This window comes from Trichogramma pretiosum, unplaced genomic scaffold, assembly GCF_000599845.2.
Source record: "Trichogramma pretiosum strain Unisexual culture from Peru unplaced genomic scaffold, Tpre_2.0 scaffold97, whole genome shotgun sequence".
Taxonomy (NCBI): domain Eukaryota; kingdom Metazoa; phylum Arthropoda; class Insecta; order Hymenoptera; family Trichogrammatidae; genus Trichogramma; species Trichogramma pretiosum.
Window position 1 is genome coordinate 349,506 of NW_019640794.1, and position 24,496 is coordinate 374,001.

At 39.9% G+C, this 24,496-nt stretch overlaps 5 non-coding genes across 5 annotated transcripts; all 5 read left to right on the top strand.

Annotated features, from left to right (window-relative positions):
• Nucleotides 1–6,548: 6,548 nt before the first annotated feature.
• On the top strand, nt 6,549–6,632 carry Trnal-cag. Its single transcript has one exon. It is a non-coding gene; the product is annotated as a tRNA-Leu (tRNA).
• A 104-nt stretch (nt 6,633–6,736) lies between these two features.
• Trnal-cag lies at nt 6,737–6,820 on the top strand. The gene has a single exon. It is a non-coding gene; the product is annotated as a tRNA-Leu (tRNA).
• A 4,807-nt stretch (nt 6,821–11,627) lies between these two features.
• Nucleotides 11,628–11,746, top strand: LOC111693351. Its single transcript, XR_002763403.1, has one exon. It is a non-coding gene; the product is annotated as a 5S ribosomal RNA (ribosomal RNA).
• A 3,597-nt stretch (nt 11,747–15,343) lies between these two features.
• LOC111693342 lies at nt 15,344–15,462 on the top strand. Its single transcript, XR_002763398.1, has one exon. It is a non-coding gene; the product is annotated as a 5S ribosomal RNA (ribosomal RNA).
• Nucleotides 15,463–15,668: 206 nt separating this feature from the next.
• Nucleotides 15,669–15,787, top strand: LOC111693343. Its single transcript, XR_002763399.1, has one exon. It is a non-coding gene; the product is annotated as a 5S ribosomal RNA (ribosomal RNA).
• Nucleotides 15,788–24,496: the final 8,709 nt, after the last annotated feature.

Sequence of the window (24,496 nt, forward strand, 5' to 3'; positions counted from 1 at the left end):
CCTCTCACTGACTTCGAGGCCTTATCTTGACTCGAGCCTACCTGTTGCCTCTACTGCTGCAACTGCAACTGCTGCTACTGCCGTTGCTGCTGCTGCTGCTGCTGCTGCCATTCACCTGCTGTTTTGGCTCGAGTGTGCGTGCACTGCACTTACATACGTATATAATATATTTATATAGCCACGCACAAGAGACGCAAAACTCGAATATCCGATTCTCGCTAAGGTGCGAGCAAAGGCGCGTTTATGGGCGCTAATCGCGAGCGCTTCAGACCTTCACTTTTGGGCCCAGATCGGTAACATCCTCTCAACTCATCTACTCCGCGTTTTTCCGAGCACATCGAAGGTCGATTCCCTCGATGCGTTGGCAAGAGTATCGTTTATCGATCAACTATAAATATAATCGAAGACGTTGAGATTTGAGCAATGTCCTGCTCGATCGTGGCCTCACTACTGCTCGATTGGGCGATAACTGCAGGCGACTGCAGCGTGCCTCTCGAACTACGGCAGAAACGCAGTGCCGCTAAACGTAAAAACGTCGCGGTGCGTGGGCCCACATTCACTGCGCGCGGCAGTTATTATCCCCTACTCTATATGGCCCAATCGTGGTGGCGTGGCATGTGGCGTACTGCAACGCGGGCGCAAGCGAGCATGCACTCGCGGAGAGGACCCCACTTCGACTTTTAGCCAAGGACTCGCGCGTGGAGCGATCCTGCTTATATATAGCTCTCTATCTCTCTTTCTCGCTGTATCGCTTGTAATGTCTCCTCGCTACAAGTATATAATATTTAAGGCCTGTAACGAATCTTTTAAAAAAACAGCAGATTATTGTCATGTACAATCCAATCTATACAAACGTTAATAATTGCCTCGCTGTTATACCCTCGTGAATTCCAGTCTCGGTCAAACATGGTCCGCATGTATATTAATACTTGCTCGATATTCTTCTGCAGAATCCCCTGCAATTTCAAGTGATTACGGCCAATTGAACTCAACTTTTTCCTTGCGTGGTATTTCATTGTGATATGTTGGTAGATATAGGGAAAAACTTACTGGAAACTGGTAGGCACTAACGAAACACGAGAGCGTCGTAAACGTTAACACTAGCTTCATTTTTTTTTTTTCACATAATTTGACAAATTTTGAGGCGTAGTTCGCATGAACTACTCGGAAAAAAGAATCGTTCAGCAAGACTAAACGTCAATCGCACGTTCTGTATTTCGTATGCTGCGAGCAGATGGAACTATTATCGTGAATTGCGAAAGCTCGCCGGGCTCTTATCGTCTGATGCACGATATCATGTGTTATGATTTGTTAAGAAAATTTTATATTTATTCGAAAGACAGATAAGAAACATTTACAAATTAGATAAAGTTTGCTTGAGATGATGGAACAAAACTATGAATGATGTACACGATGTCATTGAGAACTTTGAGTAATTTATTGAACTCGTGAATAATGTAATTTTTTTTAAATTAAGAATGGCACACCTGAATTTTTTTTAATTAACGCACGTTTATGTATAGCATGAGAAATTGGCGTATCCGTTTTAGACACTAGTTCATAACGAATAATGAACCAATTGTAATTTTCAAAATCGATTTGTATGAGTAGTGCCTGTACCGTTCTTTTACATATTATTCTATTATCGGGCAGTGCTCATATTAACTGTTCAATGACATATAAATAAGTTTGAATCCTGGCAAAGTATTATTTTTTCTGATTATAATTATGGTACACTTTTTCATCTGCTTTTCCTCCAATTTTAATAGATAACCATTATCTAACTTTAATTGAAATAGTTTATGCAATCACTTAGTCACAGTTACGGTTAACTATTTAAATGAAGTATTTGATAATATTGATCAATAATATATTTATTTGCTTGATCGGTCTTGGCTAATATTACATTTTAAGCTACTTATAAATAAGTTTGAATTCCGGCAAAGTATACTCTTATTAACAACAAAAGAGTTTTAATAGCAACGTGACCGATAAAATATTCATTGTAATTTTTCACAAATAATTTATAATTAATATATTGGAATATCGAAATAATCGTCAAAGATGTACTTTTAATTATTTGATACAGTGTGACCTTTATAAATTTTTTAAATGTTATTTACAACGGCTATGAAGATAATTCATTAAAATATTAAAATTTCGAAAAAATCGTCAAAGTTACTTTTGTTGATATTATCTGCCCATTAATCATGAAACAAGTCATAGTCAATAGCAACACTTTGCTTATGCTGCACTCAGATTTTCAGTACGAAATATTACTTTGCGTGCCCAGACCTTATTGGATTACATGTAAACAAAATCAATCGAACTTGTAGGACAAAGGCTTTAATGACTTTTTATTTGTGCCTGTAAAATGTCAAATATAACAATTCTATTTTCTTCTGTATATAAATTAAAAATCGGCAACTGTATATTTCATCTTCCTATCATCATTTTTAATACTTTTTTTTTGAAAATTTGTTTTTGCATAAAAAATTTTTTTAAATAATTTTTTTTTTTTGAAAATAACTTTTACTTGAAATAATTTTTTTTTGTGAAAAAAATTTTTTAATATTCTTTTTTTTATACTTTGCAGGCTAGGCGCTACCGCACCTTTTAATATATCTTTCTCTGCTACTTGGTGTGCGCAGCTCTCCGCGCGTTAGTCGAAGAAATTGCATCGCACACGCATGTATCTAGCTAGATCGTCCGCGCTAGCAGCGCTTCGCAATTCACGAGTTTCGAGCATTGACGCAGAGGAACGGCGTACGCGATTGCAGAGTATATTCAATAACTTACTATGAATCCAACGCGATTTGTTATAATACCCCCCGCCCTCGGTATCACGTGCACAAATAGCTGGCGTGCACACGGATCTCGACTATAAGTGGCAGTAATTCGTATTCGAGCTTCGATATATCGTACGTATAAAAAGACGCTAGTCAATGAGGCAAGCGCACGCAGAGATCGTTATATGAGCAAAAATGCAACTATAGGCACATCGTATATGTCGATTGACATAATTACCTTTGTGCTGCAGTACGCGGGCTTTATGAGAAGATTGCACCCCGCGCGCTTGGACGCACACTCGGGATTCCCCGTGCATGCAGTTCTGCGACTCTCTATGTGCGTCTTTCGTTTTTCTCCCTGCAGTCGACCTTCCCTGCCGCGAGCAGCTCACCTGGCTTGCCTCTTTTTCTTTCTCTCTCGGTTTTTGCTCGAACAAACGAGCGATCGTGTTGCAACATTTCGACTGGTATTGCGTATAAGAATCGTACATTTGCACTGCCCATCGCGACGTATACGCAAGTCATTTGTGCAGTAGAATTGTCATATAGAGATTCGATCGAATACAGTATGCTATTGTGAGAATTCTCGTGGTCGAGGCTTTCGAGCTTCATTCTTTTTCTTTTGCTAAATTCAATTTTCATTGAAATAATAGCTAAAGAATCTTTTTCAGCTGCTCACCGTTCAAGCTCGTAAATGACTTTTTTCCGGATAAACGATTTTCCTAACTAACAGGTAGCAAGCTAAAGCAAATGCTATTATCTATTCTTTCTTTTCTCTATATATCGCTTCTCTTTTTTCTCAGCTCTTCCATTTAGCTACTAGTTCTCTTCGCACTCTCGCTCTCGCTCTCCTTTCATTCTAATTCACTTGCAACAGCGCTCTTTGTTTCATTTTGTTTTGTTTTCCTTTTTTTTTTGACTTCGTCACTTGCTCTCCGCATCGAGTTCTTTCTTTTGCCCGACGTACGTAGCCTCTGCCTAGTCGTTATATATTTTTCCGCTTCTCTCTCGAGCTTTGGCTGACTCGCACACACATACACTCTGACTAAACTAGGTGGCCAGTTTGCCAGGAAATTACATACACGCCTCTGGGTTGCCCGTGATGCGAGAAAACCACGTAGATGCAAGGAGTGATATAGGCAGAGAGCACAGAGGGAGAAAGAGCGAGCGAAAGTGTGTGCGCAAGTAAACCGCATCAAAGGGAACATCTTGCAAACTAGCAGCCGCACACAAAATGGAAAATTGTGACCAGAGTGGCCTGACCTTTATAGCTCGTAGCTTCTTTTTTTTCCCTTTTTTTCATCATCTGCTTGGCTGACATAGCTGAAACGTCGGAAGAATCGGCAATTTTCATTGCTATTTCAAACAGAAAGTATACTACTTGTGGGTATACTGTCGTTTCAGCTTCGAGGATTAACCACCAGAAAATCATCGCATTATACAAATATTTTAATGGAGATCCACGTGCAGCCGGTTTGTTTTGTTTTTGTGCTCGGTTTCCGCGCTTACATCGCAAAATGTTACAAAATTCGCCGCGATTACTTGCCAAAATGATCAATATTTCAACTATAAGAGCCGCTCAGAGCCGCGCGCCTGTTATACAAGCCTCGATTAATTCATCCGTATATTATACGTTACGTATAATATATAATATCTATATAGGCAGATATATTCGAGCATATTAGTATTGAATTGATTGATCGAAACAGCTCAATTTAGCCATTGGAAGCGATGATAAGAAAAATGTAATTATCATCGAGCGACTTTCACTCTCTCTTTTTCTCTCTCTTGCGCGCGCGCACGTGTGGCTATTTTGATTTACGGACTCTGAATCGGCGATTGATTTTTATCGACGCGTATATAAGTCATCATCGGCTGCAGGTAGCAGGCCAGCAGTTGTTATGATATAAAGCTTATACATACATACACCACGAGGAACTGCTACGAGCAGCTAAAACTCATTCATTATCGAGCGGCTAATTTCTTCTCCTTTTCGACGCGCCAAGGTATTACTCTTTTTCGAGCACAAGACAGCAGCAGAAACAACAATGGCAGCGGCTCTGCGGCACAGATTGGAAAATTGCATTCGATGTATCGCACGGTGCATTATTACATACATTATAAAAGCCGACGAAATACATAAGCGCCACATCATGCCCTTCGATCGGCCGAGCCGGCGGTCGAGTTGCGCGGGGCGGGCTGCAGTGCAGCAGCAGCGGGCCCGCACCAGTGCAGCGCGCAATTGGCCAGCATAACACGTTCGAGACTTATGCAACTGTCCAAGCAGGCAGGTAGCGACGGAGTAAGCGAGCTTTCTATACGTACGTGTGATCGGGTATTATATACGCACACACACACAAGTACACACAAACATACACACCAGCACACACGATGATAACCGGTTCGCGAGATCGAGATAAATCCGCGAAAGTAATCTCTTTCGACAACTATTCGCCTCGTACAATGCCTCGATGTACATGTTTTATATGTGACCGTGCTATAATGTGTACGTGTATACTCGAGCGAGTGTAAGTTTTTGCATGCTGCATACACGCGGACACGTATATCGGGCGTAAATCCACTGTAAAGTGAACTCGTTGTGCCGAAATTCGCGTCTCGTACACCGAGTGTGTGCGTGTGCCCGCGCGAGTACACATACGCGCTTATACGTGCTCAGGGCTTTCACTCTTTTCCACGCAATGATATATCATTACTCTCCATCGTGAATCCTTCGGTTCTTTTCCTCCCCGGCTCTTTGATTATATCGATCTAATCGATCGAATGTATATTGCTCAATTTTGTGTTTATCCGACGGAGCGGAACGACGAATAAAAAAAAAGGAAAAAAATAGAGGAAAAAAAACTACGCAGGCCATTGACAGATGATTAAATGCTCGATGCAATTGGTATGATCTAAAATAGCAATTTCGTACGTATACACGCAATGCCTATTCGAGGCTCACTCAGTATGTAGTGCAACAACAACAACGTGTGCGTGTGTATGTGTGTGTATTCGCCTCAAAGGCACGCATGAAATGCAAAACCGGACTTAATCACGGAAGTGAAAGTCAATATATACACGCACACACTCAAGAGGCGCGTAGTACCGACGACGATGACGACGACGCTGAACAAGCTTTCCTCGGAAATGATTTCCAAAAGTGGGTGCGAATCAATGAGGCTCAAAAATCACTACAAAGAGAACAACGTAATTATGTCGATTTTTTAAAAGCTCCAGATAGCACGTATCTATGCTTTGTGCAGGTGCAGGCTCGGTCGAAGTCGCGCGACGATAGCAGACTACTCGTGCGTTTGCAGTGATCACTGCCTCGTGCCACTGCGCATACAGAAAACACCTCTCTTATCAACGTGCCGTGCGGTGCTGCCATGCCAAGCTGTCAGTGGGTAAAGCAGCTACCGCTGATACGTCGGAGAGTGACTTTACTCGTTGGAAAATCTGCAACGTGTGCGCGTTGGGATCTTTCGAGGGCAGATCGAACTTCGGAGCTTTATGAATGTTTTTCAACGCGCAGGACATCTCATTTTTGAAATACTCCTTTGATTCTGTGAAACCTTCACTTTATAATGAAATGTATGTATGAATTTAAAGCTCAAACAGAGCATATTCCAAATATTATCGTAAAAATTATAAATTGAATTTATTTGTGATTACCTACCTATGTTGATCATTTCTGACTTGGGATTGTATACAGATTCTGTAAAATTGTTTTTAAAAAACAATAAGAGCCACCACTAACATGTCAGGATGGCCGAGCGGTCTAAGGCGCTGCGTTCAGGTCGCAGTCCACTTCTGTGGGCGTGGGTTCGAATCCCACTTCTGACAAATGTTTTGCGATTACGCGATTGTTTTGCTCATTTTTTGACATCGTCTACTTAATAGATTCCGTAAAACGATTTTTAAAAAACAATAAGAGTCGCTACTAACAAGTCAGGATGGCCGAGCGGTCTAAGGCGCTGCGTTCAGGTCGCAGTCCACTTCTGTGGGCGTGGGTTCGAATCCCACTTCTGACAAATTTTTTGCTTCTTGAAGTTTTAAAAATTTGAGTTCAACTATGCCATTTAGCTCGACTATCTAAAATACTCATTGGGTATTTTTTGAAAGCAGAAAAGGTGTACAAATAACCTCTATGAATCATTATTGATGTATACTATTGAAATTGCACAAGTAATACACGATAACAATTTATAATTACTATAAAAAATAGTAAAACTTTCAATATTTATCAAATTTCTATTTCGATTTTTCGTTTATATAACTATCATTATGCTCCAAGTCAAAGCGTTGAAATCTAAATATAGAATAGTAATTTATGCTTTAGTACATGTGATATTCAAGCGAAAATACAAACAACAAGCAGCATTACGAGTAGTAATACCTTATCTCATAAAAGATGAGCTATGACGATGCGAATTCGAGCTTCGATAAAATACCTGCGCGTCTATGTCGTTTCCATCCGAGTTAAAAAAAAGTTTAAAAATAAAAGACCCTAGATAGACCGAGCAATGAGGTAATCAAAGCAAAGCCATCATTTTGACCATCGACGAGGATCTTGCGCAACCATTACGAGACTTTCAATGAGTAAGTAAAGACTCAGGAGGTATTGAGCTCGAGGTACATAATGACAAGGTAAGGGGCGACGGCGCAGCAGAGAACCTATTCAAGAGTCGCGTCACGAGCGGATAAATCCCTCAAGCGGTGGGCGGTAATTGACTAGTGAAAAAATTTTTTTTACAAAATGCGCCGTCTAGGATGCGTCGCGAAAAATGCTGTCATACGCTGTGGTGCGCTCATAGGCCAGACGCGTCTGACAGTAATGCGCGAATTGAAAGATGCACTCGAGAAGAATCAAATATTAAGCAAGTCATGAATATTGAAGCATTGCATGCTCTAGTCATCTGTTATAAGTATTCGAGCTTTTAATATATTATCGATCAATTGTAAATTTGGGGCCAAGAATCTTGATTTTTTTTACTTTCATGTAATAAAGCGTACGAAAAGCTCGTCCAAATCCGAGGACGCTCAGCGCATAATTATTTCGAAAAAATTCTCAGTCTTATCCGTACATGCAATATGCCTGTGTAGCGGTTCGTGCATGCTCATCTGCAGCAAAATTCGCTCGTACGTTTTCATTTTAAAAGGATTGTGTCTGTCTCTCTCGCTCGCTCTCACTCCTTCTCTCGCGATCCCTTCCACGAGCGAGGCTCTATGTTGTACTGTGTATGTAGCAAAAGAGATTGGCGTCTTTACCCAAGAAACCCACTTACGAGTTCATCTGTCCAACGGAACCTTTCAGTCAACAGCTGACACAAAGCTGAAAGATTCACCCTATGATTTTTAGATTAGAGGCAGCAGTTCCTCACGTAGTCTACTACTCGCTACTCTTCCTGTATACTCTTCCAGCAGCTTCTCTCTTGCTGCAATTGGAACGTACAGAGCTCTCGAGATCGATCCAACGTCACTACCATACCACGCGTTCGAGTCACTATGGTATATACGTATATAAACACAGGCAGAAGCGCAGCCGCCTGCTGCACTGCTCGCCTTCACGAGAGACACTTTGATCTAAACCAAAGCCTATTAAAATAAAAAAATGCCATCGAACGTAATCTATTGCTTTCGCAAATCCAAGAATTGAGTTATTACGATATGCCGCGCATCATGCGGAAGACAACTGTCTATAGCGAATATACTTCGTCGAGTCATCAGGTTAATATTGCTTGGTAAATGGATGTGTAAGCTCAGCCGTTAACTCTTTGAGAGATGTATGCGAAACCTCGGCGTTCTTTTTTTCCTCCGTGTTTTTCAATGTCTTCGCTAAAGAGACGTCGGATGAAAAATGGGCGACAAGTCATTTCTGCATTTTGAAGAGTTCACGTGCGCCAAGTGCAGCGTGCGAGCGAGAACGATGTCGTCGAGCGAGTATATACAACATATTTAATACTCGGAAAGGTGGTATTTGTCAACGTTGGAAATTAGAAAGAGGGAGAATCGTCACGACGTGCGTTTGTTTATTTAAAGCGGTGTACCTGTCCCTTTGTTAAACGCATACGGATGTTACCGATACAGCTGAGAACCGATTTGTTTGAGTGCGTTCAACGAGAAACATAATAAATATTTAAACTGCTGAAGCTATGTTTAATAATTCATCGCGTTCGGATATAAATACTTTGTATTGAAATTAAGTTGAGTCGTGGGACGAAAAATTGCTTAATTTCGAGAGGTTTTTGATCAGTAGAAGGAACTTTTCCAAATTTTGAATGTTTTTAAGACTAAGCTTTGACTTATATGCAATGATTATTACTGTGCAACTTGCAGATTTACTGAAATAAAGGTGCTCGCCATCTAGTGGCGCAGGCCTCAAATGGTATTATTGTATTCTAATTTGGTTAAAAACTGGTCTATAAACTTTTTGAAACAATTAAATTGTTATTTCTAGATCATTTAAAATGTGTTTAATATTTGCAACCCAAGTAACAGGAAAAGGTCAAAAAGAAGCTAATTAATTGTAATGTATTGTATAACATTATAAATGATCATATTTCAATCATCAGGCTATTATCAATATTGAGCATTTCTACTGAAGATATTAAAACGAACTTATTTTACAAAAACCTATGAAATTCTTTTAATAGTGAGAGGAAAATAATTCCACTCCTCATGTATTTTTAAATAATATTGAATAATATGTAAAACCATATAAGTTTAAACTAAAGCCAAACTCATATATTACTCGTGCATGTCTATAAAATAACATTCGTAGATATCGATGAAATACCAGAAGAGAAATATTTATTTGGCACAAAAAGTGCGTATTGCCAAGATCCAGACGGCTAATATCTTTTTCCCCATATAATCTGGGCGAATCGTACAGTAAATATCAGAGCAGCTTCGCAGATGCCAAAAGATCGTAAGAATACGATGGTTGGATAAGAGAAAAAGTACCCGCGATCTGTGGTGCACACACATATATACCTCTGCTGTTCGGGGCACGGAAAAAGTGCATGATATCGATGCGTATACATATACGCTCGTATGTGTATATATGAGGGCAAGCAAGCAGCAGGAGCAAGGAATGCAACTACATACATCGAGTTAACGCGCGAATAAAGAAACCAAGCAGAGAGCACAACATGAATATTGAACTAATGTTTTATTTTCTCCCTTCCTCGTTGCCGCTGCTGCTGCTGCTGCCGCTGCCGCAAGCGCAATCGTTAGAAGATAAAAAAAGAACGAAAAAAAAGCTCTCGAATAGCTTACACATCCAAAGGTTAGTCTGGACGCTGGGGCCCCCGAGATTGTAATACTGCCTCCTTTGCATTCTTTGATTTTCTCTGTCAACGTTCGTACACATATACGTACCTGTGTATACTTGTTGCGTGCTTGATGCAGTGGCAGCAGCAGCAACTCCGCGTTCAGCAAGCACTACTGCACAATGCAGTTTTACGCGCGAAGAAGCGAAAAGGCAGAAAGGCTCGTGCGTGTAATTTATCGTTTGATTCGCCGTATAAGATGTGCTGCTGCCAGCAGGTACCGTGCAACGTTTCTCATATATATACCCACTCACGTATATATATCGAGAGACTTTGATTACATCTCGTTTTTTGCTATACCGAACTCGCGCGTTCTACAATGCTACAATAAAGTATATGAAGCACGGTAATGCAATAGGGTAATGGAGAAAGATTTGGTCGCATTAGATTTTTAATAGGTTTTCGCGGTCGAGTCGAGCTACGATATATGTATACGAGTTTTCTTTCTCTCTCTTTCTCTCTCTCTCTCTTGTGCAGCCTCTATTCCGCGCGCCTGTGCGCGCTAGGTGTTTTGCTCTGCTACTTTTGAATAAACTATACGATCCCAACTGGTTTTCTATATAAAATTTATGTGAGGAATTCGAACGGCATATATATTCATCGCGCACAAAAGCTACACGACTTGGCATTTTGCATCAAAAGTTCGATTCGCTGCACGTGCTGATACATCCCAAGTTTGAAAGTACTATTATATCCAGCAGGCACCTTACGCATGCCTGAGCAATGCGAAACCCAAGAGTACACTAGCTTGCCTGTGCACACTCTCCCTTTTATTTTATTTGCTTTTTTCGTTTTTCTTTTTCGCCTTTTTTCTTTCAAACGCTAAGCGAGGTTATAAAATTGTTCGTAATACCAAGTCGTAAAAAATTAACTCCGATTATTTTGTTTATTCTTGCATGTGGTTATACGAGTAGCAGCTACGGCTCAAATGCACATTGTGCATTTACAAACGCGCGTACACGCAAAACTTCAGTGGTAACAATACTCCTGTACAGGGTAATGACGAGGGTCATCAAACTCATACTGTGCTATCGCAGTTCGCCTTCAAATCATCTATTTTAATTTACTCATATCTCTCAAATTGGCAAATTTTGCTACCTCATAGTGTCAAGGTAATGCGTATTGAGTGATACACAGATGGAAAATTGATCGGGCAAAATGATTAGAAGGTCAGAAACTTGGGGTTCACAATAGCATGATTTACCCTTGTATTACATCATTGGACTGCTTAAGAAGTAGTAATAAATTCATGCGGATGAACAGCGACTACTTGACTTTAGAGTTATTATTTTCTAATTTCCTATATTTTTACTAGAAATTTACTGCTGTTCTTAAAAAACTAGCCGTTATTCATTAAAATTTGCTTCAAATTTATTATGCTCCAAAACTAAATTTTGGAATGTAGTAGATCTATAATCATTACTGCAATTTTCATTATAAAAGTTGCATTTGAATATGACTTTTTACGAACTTGTACGATATGAATTGCTTTGAAAACACACCTAATGTCTACGTCCATATCACTTTGAAAACTACGGTTCTCGTCCGATCACCGAATATAAGCAAAGTTGAGCGCGGTTAGTACTTGGATGGGTGACCGCCTGGGAACCCCGCGTGACGTAGATACTTCTCCTTTTGATTTCTTGAACAATATTTTTAATTTTTCAAAACTTTTTGAGATATTAGTGCTTATTTCATTTTTTGTTGCTTTAGATAGAGTATTATAGTAGATTTTTAATTATTAGTGCAAATCGCACTATAAAAGTTGCTTTTATTAAATATGACTTTTTACAAACTTGTGCCTTATGAATTGCTTTGAAATCATACATAACCCGAACAGAAACAGCCTCTCAGGCTAAGATCTGGCCTGGATCTTCATATATGCGCCCGGATTAGGGCAAGGTCAGGGTAATTTTCCGGTAGTAATCACGATCTCATTCGGCCCGGACCTTGCCCGGAGGAGAGTTTAAACAGAACCTTTCGCGATATGATTTTAGTGCCAATAGTAGCTCAGAAGTCTTTACATTTTGAGTGAACGAACGCAAGTATGAACTAGTGATCGGATTTCCTTCCTATTCATGGTTGCAACACAGTAGACATCTTAAAAAGTTACCGATTCCAACTGAGTTTCAAGTTTGATATAAACAAGTTGTATGCGGCTATCGTGAGTATGAAACTTAATTACAAATATATCATTAGTTTTAGTCGTAATTCTTTTGGTTCATGCTATCGAGTTTTTATATTTACTTTTGTCATTCATAGAATGTGATTGCCAAAAAATGATTACTTACTTCAAGTTCTATAATTTTAATTGTTCAATAAAGTAGGATCTATTTATAGAAGTTTTGATAAAGGATTAAGGCACTCTAAATTACTGAAAATTATAGAATTTTCATAACCTCAAGATTGTTTCACTAAGAAAAGTTTATTTACATATATCACGTTTTTTGTTTCAATAATTACATGCAGAAGCGGACTGGCCATTGGAATTTTGGAAACTTTCCCGGTGGGCCGTTACGAATTAGGCCGCGTCTAACAACACTCTGGGCCATGTCAGCAAGAAAACTTACAGGCGGTCTGGGACTCGGGAAAAGCGGCCACTGAACGTGGTGGCGAAATTTTTTTTATTTTCTTAGGAAACAATTATAATACTAAGGCTCGCTCGCAACAATATCTGTATAACATGTTAATACGTGCGTATGCGTGGAAAAACGTGTAAATTTTATGAGGAGGGTAGTAAACGGCGTTATTGACATAATGCTGTATGCAACGTGCACACTGCGTACCGGCCTTAGCACGCGACGTTCAGCTGTCGCAACGCCAACACATGAATGCTACTCCCAAAATTATGATATCGGTTAGTGATAAATCATGATATCTATTAAAAAGTTTGTTAATTTTCTAAGTTTGTATAATTTTTAAGTTGTTTTTTTTTCTCTTAATAAAAATAATTAAATCAAATATTCGTTTTATTAATATGATAGGCGGACTGGCCGCTACTTAATAGGGCCGAATTTTTTGAGATTCCCGACCCGCAAGAGGACCCCAGTCCGCCTCTGATTACATGTTAAACAAGTGAATTACTTTTCTCTTATTGGATTAGCATTTGAACTGTAAGTGCAACTGAATTGTTGAATTACAAACATGATCATTCGAAAAACCTTTTTGTATGTTGTACAATTTTTTGTATTTTCCTCTAATACAGCTTTACGAATAGATCAAATTCAACTCTAGTGATTTATAGCATCCAAGAAACTGAAGAATGGCTTTTATTTTTCATTTAGTTAGCATTTGAACTATATGTGTAACTGAATTGCCGAAATTCAAACATGATCATTCGAAAGACTTTGAAATACAATTTTTTGTATATTCTACCAATTTAGCTTTACGAATAGATCAAATGCAACTTTAGTCATTTAAGTCTATTACTTACAATTGAATATTACTTAATTTTCATTTGCTTTGTATATTTTTCACTTTTAGATGTCTGATTTCTTTGTAATTGTGGAACTGTTAATTGCAAATGCAAGCAATGATATTCTTCCAAAAGTCATCGTTCCTCATGCATACATTGAAGAAAAAGGTGATAAAACGTTTGTCAAATATTTACCTCCACCATACCAAGCTGAAGATGAAAAATTGATTAAAAGTTTTGTGAAAAATATGCTTCAACCACCACCTAATTTTAGGTTGATCGAATGTCATATCTTAAATTTTGCTGTTAAGTCAGTTCCAATACTTTTTCATCAATTTTCTTATTTATTCTTAAAGAGTAATACACAAATTTATGAGCTTATCAATTTATTCCAGCTACATACCAACTATCCTTTTGATTTCTTGAACAATATTTTTTTTATTTTTATAAATTTTATGAGATATTACCGCTTATTTCATTTTTTTTTCTTGCTTTAAATTAAGGAGCATGGTAAATTGTTAATCATTATTGCAAATTTTATTGTAAAAGTTGCTTTTAAATATGACTTTTTACAAACTTGTGCGATATGTGTGTGTGTGTGTCTAAACAAAGAAATCTATTTTGAATCAAATAAAAATGTTGAAGATTATGTCACTTACTTTCAATGGCCAGTTGTTAAAGAGAACCGTATCGTTGAAAAAACAAACAAGCAGATTACAGTACAAAGACCAGATAAAAAAAAATTTACCATGAAGATAAAATCTCATAACAAAATTTATATTAAAAATTCCATCATTCGTTGAGCATGAGATAAAAATCTTTCATCAATACACTATTCAAAAAACCATTCGAGAAAGAATAAAGCATGATGATATATTAGTGATAGTTGAAAACTATAACTGCAAATGTAGCTCTGAAATACTGTTCACTTTGGAGCAGGTAGACATCAAGTGAGTCTCTATACTGGTTATATTTATTCTAAAACTATCTATCCAGAATTTACTTCAATATCTGACTGTCTTCGACACGATGCTACAACTGTCCTGACTCATTTTATAAATTCTATGGAGCACTACTTAAATAAACTGGAAATTGTGAAAATTTGGCACATAAAGAGTGATGGGCCAAGCACCGAGCCAGTACAGAAACAAATCAGTGTTTTAAATAATCACACAGCACTTTACAAAAGTTTTTTCACAAATATCTATTATAATTATAGCATCTCAGCACATGGTAAAAGCCAGGCAAATGGAGTTGGCAGCATCTTAGAGCGTACTGCTGATGATGAAGTGAGATACGGTAAAGATGTACCCGATTTTTATAGTTTCTGCAACACTTTAGTCAAGATTAATGAATACGCATGTGGCATCTTTAATAGTACTTTACGATACTAGTGGCATAAGTAACACTTTTTGGCATGGCGTAGTTTAGGTCCCGAGCGCAGCGAGGGTCCTAATAGCTGGTAATAATAAACGTTTCTTTGCTGTCAAAGCGGAGCCCGACTCTGATAGAAAATTGATTAATCAAAATACTTAAAATGTCATCGGCGTGGTATCCACAATCAACGTTCTAATTGCATTTTATCAGTGAAAGTACCGGTTGATCGCATAAAAAAGACATCACTTCTGCTTTGAACATTATATTTTTTATAATAATTCCAATTACTTGTTAATTTACTTTTTTTGCTTAAAACTGAAGAGCGTTGCACATCATTTAATCGTTACTGCAAAATTTATTATAAAAGTAGTTTTTAAATATGACTTTCAACAAAATTGTGCCTTATGTATTGCTTCGAAATCAAACATAATGTCTACGTCCATATCACTTTGAAAACTACGGTTCTCGTCCGATCACCGAATATAAGCAAAGTTGAGCGCGGTTAGTACTTGGATGGGTGACCGCCTGGGAACCCCGCGTGACGTAGGTACCTCTACTTTTGATTTCTTGAACAATATTTTTTTCATTTTTTAAATTTTTATGAGATATTCCTTGTTATTTTACTTTTTGCTTCCTTTAAATTTTGGAATGTAGTAGATCTATAATCATTACTGCAATTTTCATTATAAAAGTTGCATTTGAATATGACTTTTTACGAACTTGTACGATATGAATTGCTTTGAAAACACACCTAATGTCTACGTCCATATCACTTTGAAAACTACGGTTCTCGTCCGATCACCGAATATAAGCAAAGTTGAGCGCGGTTAGTACTTGGATGGGTGACCGCCTGGGAACCCCGCGTGACGTAGGTACCTACTTTTTTGATTTTTTTAGTGTCGTTATTTTAATTTTGTCAATTTCCGAATCATTATTTGTTATTTTTCCTTTTACTTGTACAAAATTGATGTAATTTATCAGTTGGAAATCACTGCTTTGAAATCATATAATGAAATTTGCTACTAATTATCACTAGTTTTGATGTCTCATCAAATTCCCTTGGAATTGTTAGATGCCTACAAATTAGCGCTCTTATGCATGGTCAAATTTAAGTAGTTTTTTACCAGGTTTCAGATTAGACTTAAAAACTAATTAATGGAACACAGTTTTTAACCATTTTTAATTATTTTTCATGTTATTCTTGCACATTTTATTGGTCATTTGAGCATTAAAAGATTTAGTCGTTCTTCAGAAAAAAATTATTTCTCACATTTATTTATTTTTTATATTTATATTGAAAAAATTATAATTGGACTGCTGATCTTTCGCCTTGGAGCCTCTTGGTGCCCATTTAAATCGTTTCTCTTTCGATGAGTATCGTGAGAAAGTATGTTTGAAAACCGGAAAATTATTGCTTCATTGAATGTCTGCATACTTCCGTTGTGACCTGGCGTTCCAACAAATTATGTAAAAGATAAGCATCCGAGGTTGGCCTGGTGTTCGCGCGCAGGACTTGATTAATAAATTTATGGAAAATTAGAAACATGTTTTATAGACGACCCATTGTTCTGGGCGTTGAGTTGTTATCGTAAAGATTTATAGGCATGCAGCGCGCGCGCCTCACCTTTACCCAGAACTTTATAGTGCGCGCAAGCGATTAAATTAACGGGCATATGGGCAATTTTCAGTGATAATTTTTAATACTACAATCAATCTAAAGTAGCCAACATAATGGTCATAGTATGAACGGTGCGTGCACCTAGATATATGTTTCACGCAAGCGATAATTTTGAATCGTGGGATATGTACAAGCTAGAACGAGACGGAGCTTGAAACTGCGAGGCCAAAAAAAACGCGAGCTATTTCATATTACAAAGTTCATAAAGCCCGGCTAAGCCCTCCTTCGTTCTTATAAGACTGTGTCATTATTTCAACAGCAAAGGAAAGGCCTCTCTGCAGCGTGGCAGGACGATACTTTTCGAAAACAAGCGCGCGCGCCGTTAAAATCTTTGCTCGATCGTTATACAACGCGAGCCGGGCCCATTGCTATATTATAGCAGTGTCGCTCGTTCACGGTGACCTTAACATTGTGTTTTCATGGGAGTCTTGAGAATGCTTGGCTCACTCGGTTTACTTGGGCCCGTACCTATCACACATACATACACACACAGATACAATGTGTACATAGCATGCAGCGGGATAATTACGTAGCCAGCAAATTGTGACACATACAACGCCTCGTGGAAGCGATCGCGCGCGCAAAATTTGAAGCCGAAGCTGTGTGTATTAACGTGCCACGAAAGAGAACCGAGCGGCAGCAGCTTACTCGGACATCATGTGTTGGTGTGTACATAGGCGCAGGCGCGTATACCGTTATTATTGCAGCCGAGTCCTTCATGATAGCTCGTGAGGACGACGACGACGGCTACGTCGTCGCCACACGCGCCTCGACGTTTGCAGCTTTTATTCGAATTTCATGCATATTTTTAGTGGCTTGACGTTTCACGCGTTCGCACGCAAACCTCCCGACTTTAATAGTATAAGTATTCGTGGCGCGAGTAAAAGCTAGCAAAGATATCGGTTCATTGACGTTTGACAATCGTTTGTTTACAAACGCCCGTGTAATGGTATACAGTCGCGCGAATTACACACGCGGGCGGCTCCGTATATATTATAAATACACCACGGCGCGCGCCGAGGAATATAACAGTGACCCGAATTCCCTGTTTACGCGCAATAATGTATCACCGCGAGACTGGCACATGCATATTATATGGCGACAGGCTATATAATACACACACGATGGCCGCGCTTACACATATACACACACGCATACGTATGAAATATATTTATACACATATAAGCGCAGTTGCACGCACAGTATCGACAGTTCTCGATCTCGCTTGCTCTCGAAAAGACGCAAGCAATATAGGAAACAGCGAGAGGCATGTGCATGCGTGAGCGAGCTTGACTGTATGTATACGCCGAAAGGCTTTTTAACGGATGCACGCGCGCTATATATGTGTACGCGCGTGGTTTGAATCGTATTATGCGCCTGGCATAAATGGGGTAAGTAGACCTTATAAGCACACACACACACGTGTATAAATGCAATGCGGTGCTTTTTCTTCCATTTTTTGTTTTCATTTTAATACGCATCGTGTCCGAGAGAAGCTGAATCGCGCGTCTGTCTTTTGGCCTTTGTTCGTTCTATATTGACACGCGAAAAAAACGTATATAAACTTTTAATTCATCCTTATAGCTAGGTTTTACGACGCCGATGGACTTTACGTGTATGCGCACTCCAACGCACACACACATAATTCATAGCGCGTCAATCACTTGCCGCGGATGGTGTAATTATTGTTATTTTTGCCACATTAATCTACGCAGGTACGTGCTTATTATTACTATTATGCTTGTTTTCATCGTCTTTTTTACTTGTCGCGGCGCCAGTTTGTGATTCTTTTACCCGCGCTCACCGAGCTCACCGTGATGCTCCTTGCTGCGGTGCTGTTGCTGCCGCAGCCGTAGTTTACACCCCCCGAGCGTGCGCACGGTAACATGGCACACACGCGGCAAAATTATCAGTTAGTCTTATCGTGTGCGAGCTTTTCATTCTTGACGTGTATACGCACATCTGATAAACGTTTTTCTCCGCTTGAAAACCATGTAACGATTTTTCCCTGCGGCAGGTGGCTGCGAATATCTGTACGAGTTTTGTGCGCGTGGCAAAAAAGATTTGACGCCTCGTCTGGATCTTCAAATCTACTGCAAATTGTTTAGGCGCGTTTAGTCTCTATAAAATCAACCTGTCATGTTGCTTTGAAAAGTATAATTATCCTTGTGATTCAAAAATCAAACGCCACAGTTTCACTCCTTTTTTCTTTTAACCTTCAGAGGACCAGTATTTGAAGAATTTTTAAATGAGTAACATATTATTTTGTCAGAAAATCGTATCATAAATTCATAATAAAAGATGTTGTATTTGATTATGAGCTTTTTTATTTTAGCGACAGAGGGAGTAAGGTAAACTTGCAAGTGTCAAAAAAATTTTTAATTAGTATAAATACAAAAGATTTTCGAGTACGAAACATACAAATTTTCATTTATTCTTAATGACTTAAATCCATCGTACCCCACAAACGACAGTACAGCCTACCGGTCAATAACTGGGGACATCAACACATGCACGTAACATTACAATTGGAAGAAAAAAAAATAAATGTATAAAATATTTAAAAAAAAACAACCAAATAACAGTAGAAAAAGACCGAGTAGACAACACATCGGGAGAGAAGATACGTAACAGCTTAGCTCCCACTCCGACATGTATTTTCAGAGGCCGGCACCAAAACTAGGCCGCCAAAACCCCTCACGGGTACCAACGGCAGCGAGTTTAATTAATGGTCCTGAGGATGATTGGAAAGTGAATCATAAGATGGAAGTAGAAATAATTGCAAAGAAAAATCATCAAAGACCTCTAAAATGTAACCAAACCAATGCCAAATACTTCGGGTAAATGACCTTATGCTATATGGCATATTTCGGTAAACTAAGGGAATTGACATCAATTGAAAATCAGTGGGCATATATCTAATTAGATGCACTTTTAAAGTCAAAATTAGCTTCATGCTTATTTACAAAGCTATTGAGGATTTATTGAAAAATAAGTGTCAACCTGAATTACCTTTATTTACCTACTTTACCTGATTGAATTATAATGATAACATACGCTTAATAACAGTACTAATTTCTTTTTTCCGAAAAACTGAAATAATTTTTTATCTAAACAAGATTAGACTTATTTAGTCACACACTGCAAATCAGAATTAACACATAATATTCAAAACAAGCTAGTTCGTAGATATGTTTATTTTTCGTCAACGAGAATATGGGAATAAAAAAGGTGCGTAACGGTAGCGCCAACAAATATGAGAAAACAATTTTCATCCCTATTGTAATCATACCGAATACAAGCTAAACAGGTATTAGGTACATATTTTCCTTGGCACTTAGCGTAACTTCACAATGTCTCTCCCGCTGTATCAGACAGGTGGGTAAACGTTTCACTAGTGAATATACGTGTGCATACACACGTGAGTGAATTTTTCTTTCTCAAAAACTTACCGCGGGTAATTATTTGCTCAGTTTCTTGAAAATCTTCTTTCTCTGTATTATTACGGAAGTTAGCTAGTTAGTATTTCGCACGCACACGATGCAGCGCATGGACAAAAAGAGAAAAAAAGAGAGAGAGAAAAAAAACACATACACAGAAGACGAGAAGAAGTGGAGAGAAAAAACAAACGTCATGTATGCATGGAAGTAAGCCGCGTTCGCGATACAACCTCGAGCTCGCACAATAGCCGCCGCCACCGCGTTATTTAATAACTGTACACAGAGCTGAAAAGCCGAAAACAGACAGACAGACGAACTCGATTTTCGACTTTCGAGAGTGTGAAATATGGGCTAAAGTCGTTTTTCTCGTTAGCAGTGAAAATATATGTAACACACGGAATGCACCCGCACGAAACACCATTTCGTTCGCGCACGATTGTGCGTGCGCGTGGTGCATACGATTGGTGCGCTGGCATGTGTGTTACACGTAATGACCCAAGCAAGAAGCGAGCGCGAAAAATGATCCTTTAAACGTTCCGCTCTATTGCGGCACTTTTTCGTACTTGTGTGTGGGTGTGTAGGCCCGTTCCGTTTTTCTTTTTTTTTATTTTCACTGCGCTGCAACCTCGAAGCCTATTTCCACGCGTGCCAGTAGGAGAACAACAAAACACAAACAACAAAAGCTGCGATCGAGAACTGCGAGCGAGGCTTTTTGTGTGCGTTGGAATTTTTCGGAATAAAAACATCCGGAGCTATGCAGGCATGCATATTACACGGCCTGGCATAGCGTAAAAAATTTGAGCAATCTCTGGGTCAGAGGTAGCTCGAGCTCCCGAGCTCGCGAGCTTGTAAATATTGCTCGCGTGAGATGCAGCACACGCGCGAAGCGGAAGACACGCGAGAGAGAAAAATAATTATCGTCGCGAACGCGCGCGCGCGTGGCAATTATTAGCGGCATTTCTGCGGCAGAAATGAATCTGTCGACGTGGCGCTAAAGTTACCTCATGAAAGATTCACCGTTAAATTTTCGTACATTGTGTTAAGTTGAGGCTGCTGCTGCTGCCGCTGATGCTACCGCTGCAACACACTGCGCGAGACGCGCGCGCGCCAAAGAAGAAGCGTCACGAGTCACGCGTCGCTCGCGCACACAACAACACGGAATATTATGTTAATTATACGCGCGCGCGCAGCTATTCATTGTCTTTTCAGCTTCTTTCTTCCCGTCGCGTTCGGTGTATAAGGACGATAGAAGGATAACCTCAATCGTCGTTGGCATCATCGGGCGATTGTATTACACACACGACGACAACGACGAGCCATCGATGCGTAAATTGCGAATCCAGGTAAATCTGTGACGTCGCTTGTCCACTAGCTCGACTCTCTTTTTTCCCTCCATTCATCGCGGAGAGTCGGGTCGGTATAAGCTCGGACACGCATGCGCCATGTCAACGAGGACAATAACACCATACGACTGCATAACAAATCTGCGCTTATTCGAATTCATTCGGATGCCCGTCGCGCGCGCATTCGTATCGTTGAATATCATCCACGATTATATTCTTCTGTTTTTGCCGCACATGTACGTGTATACAATAGTGCATGCACTTAAGCCAGTGAGGCACACTCACACACAGACACTATCACGCGGAGAAAGGTTCAAAGCTGCGTAATACCTCTTGTGTACAGCTTGGCGCTTCATTAGGTCAGCTGTGCGCGCATACTTGTGGTTTGTTCAACTTATTAATGCATCAGAATGTGTGTGAAAGAATAAGCGAGAGATAGAGAAAGAGAGAGAGAGAGAGAGAGAGGGCAGAGGCCAGAGCTCGGACTTTTAAAATTGTTTTGTGCGTGTCGTTTATCTGCAAGTGGAACAACGCACATATATTTAATACTTGTACACATGCGCAAACGTGCGCACGCACTACAGCTGAAGAAAAATAATAAATAATAATAAATTAAACGTAATAGCGATGTGGCTCGTCCGAAAACTTTCGCGTGTATAAAGGCGCACTGCACAGAGTGGTCTGCCGTTTCTGCTGCAGCACAGCACTGCCTCGAGAGCTGCAGCGCACGTAGCCGACGCGTACGGCTCGTAAAACATAATATAAATTATAAAAGCCGAGCCGTGGACTACAACATTGTCTCTCGTTATTATACAGAAGGCCCGAAATTATGATGTCTTTAAAGTATCATTATAACGGACGTTTGTCGTTATGAGCCATTACATTAGTTTATACTTTCTTTCTTCCATCTCTCCTTGGGCTACGCTAGTTTATACATGTATACACGAGGATGCTAGGAGATAGGAAAAAATGTCGGGAAAATTAATGCCCTCCCGCCGGGGCAAAGTCAACACGTAACTCGTTCGACCGAGCTTATAGATCGAAAAAGAAAAACGGCATAGAGGTAATCCGCGGGCAAAGCAGTCAATAGGCATTAGAAGTAGCTAAACCATTAAAATCAACGTTTAAAATCTTTACATTAGCACTGTGTTATTATGCAATCACGTAGACAAATAATCGTACACAAACCTCCTTGAATTCGCGTTCTCTTGTAATCTCTCGTATAGCTCTGAACTGGCGATCAATAGGAGAGTAATTAAACGATCTATCGTGCGTTCTCGAGCACATACGTATTTATTGGACGGAAGCTGGCTCGGTGAGGAACTGAATTGCCGCAACTGTGCGTGCGCACCAATTCTATGCCACAACGATTGCTCGTCTCTCACAGAGGAAGCAGCAGCAGCAGGAGCAACAGCACAAGTTGTAAAAAGTATCTCTCCTCGACCCTCCCGTTTCTTTTATTTTTCTCTCGCACTCGCGCTCGCGCGCAAATTGCGCTGCTCGGAATACTTTTTTTAGCGCGCTATACTTGTATGTATACGAGAGGCGCGCGTGAGTCGACAAATAAATTACGGGAGTGAGCCTCGGCGCGCGCTGATTTTGCTATATAATATACGCTCGAGCCAGTACGTGTGCGCGCGAGCTTGGCAGCCTATGAATGAGCCCAGATGTAAATAAGATAAACGAGAAATTGATGAGGATCGCTGACCGGCTCCTCTCTCTCTCTCTCTCTCTCTCGCGCGCGCGCGCCGTAGCTCCCGCAGGGATACGTACGCTAGATAAGGCCGCTCCGCACACTCGACTGCTGCATTATACGTACTACTATATGAGCAGTTCATTACCAGCTAAATCGTCCTTTGCCGAGCGCATCCACACAGATATACATTTGAGCTTTGCGCGCACAGAGATGGAATATAAGATAGCCGCGCGCACGAGAACTCGCGAACGCGTGTGCGCGTCAGTGTGTGTAAACCTTTCTCCTCTCGCCTCTTGATTGACAATCAAACGAAGGATATTCATCACTTTGTAAAGTAGCTATCTGTTCGTCCATTCGCACGCACGTAGTACGATACGTACACACACAAGCACGCACGACTTGTCCGCGTCTGCAGCCAAAGCTGCGCTTGCTGGACTAATAATCACTCGGCGCTCGATCCACTAGCTTCTCGTGCTCATTAAAACGGATGCAGGCCTAGGCTCCTCCACACATATCCCATTTCAAAGTGTCTCTCGCTACACATATATATATAAGTAATGCCACGAAGGTATATTAGCGTAAAGTTGCAATCACGAGTTTACCGTTTCATCAGCATCGATTCGTATACACACACACACACATTATACGTTCGCTTTTATTAGACGCAGCGGCGCGCACGAGTAAAAGAATGAGCTGCGATCGGCCAACGAGCTATATACGTACGCCACCACGGCCCCGACGCGCTGCCGTTGCTGCTACAGGCCGTATCTTTCACGACAAAAGTTAGCGTGCAGTCGAGCCATAGCGTATACGTTGCGGTAGCGTGGCTGCGCATGGGATTTGTGAAAAATAATTTAATTATTATTTACGGCACGTATAACGCGCGCAACCATAACTGTCTAGTCAATTGCCGTCGAAATGCCTTTGATAATGTTAATTAAAAAAAATATATATGGGGGTAAAAAAAGAATGGAAAATCTTATTAGCTAAATTGATAATGCTATTAAAGATTCCCTTAGGAATCGTATATCGGCATGTACGAACATAAAATCACGCCGTTCTATATGTACAAGCGCACGGTACTGAGGTAAAAAAAGTACATAGACGTATACAGAAACACGAACGTATGAAAATGCATTGTACAATATACGTAGTTAGGAAAAAGAGATTTGTCCATGGCTTTTTCAACGCATCTTTTCGCTGTGTTGCAAGGGTAAAAAAATTTCCGAAGATGAATGAAATTTCTACGAACTTGCAGCAGAGTTAAAGTAACTCGACTGCTCCGAAAAAGCCGGAATCCCGACTGGGGTGTACAGTATGCACGAGTTGTCGACGAAGTTCGTGGTCAGCTCGGGATAATTAGCCGTGGAACAACGTAGGACTCGATATACGCAATTCTCTCATTTACATGCATCCGAGCGTTTATG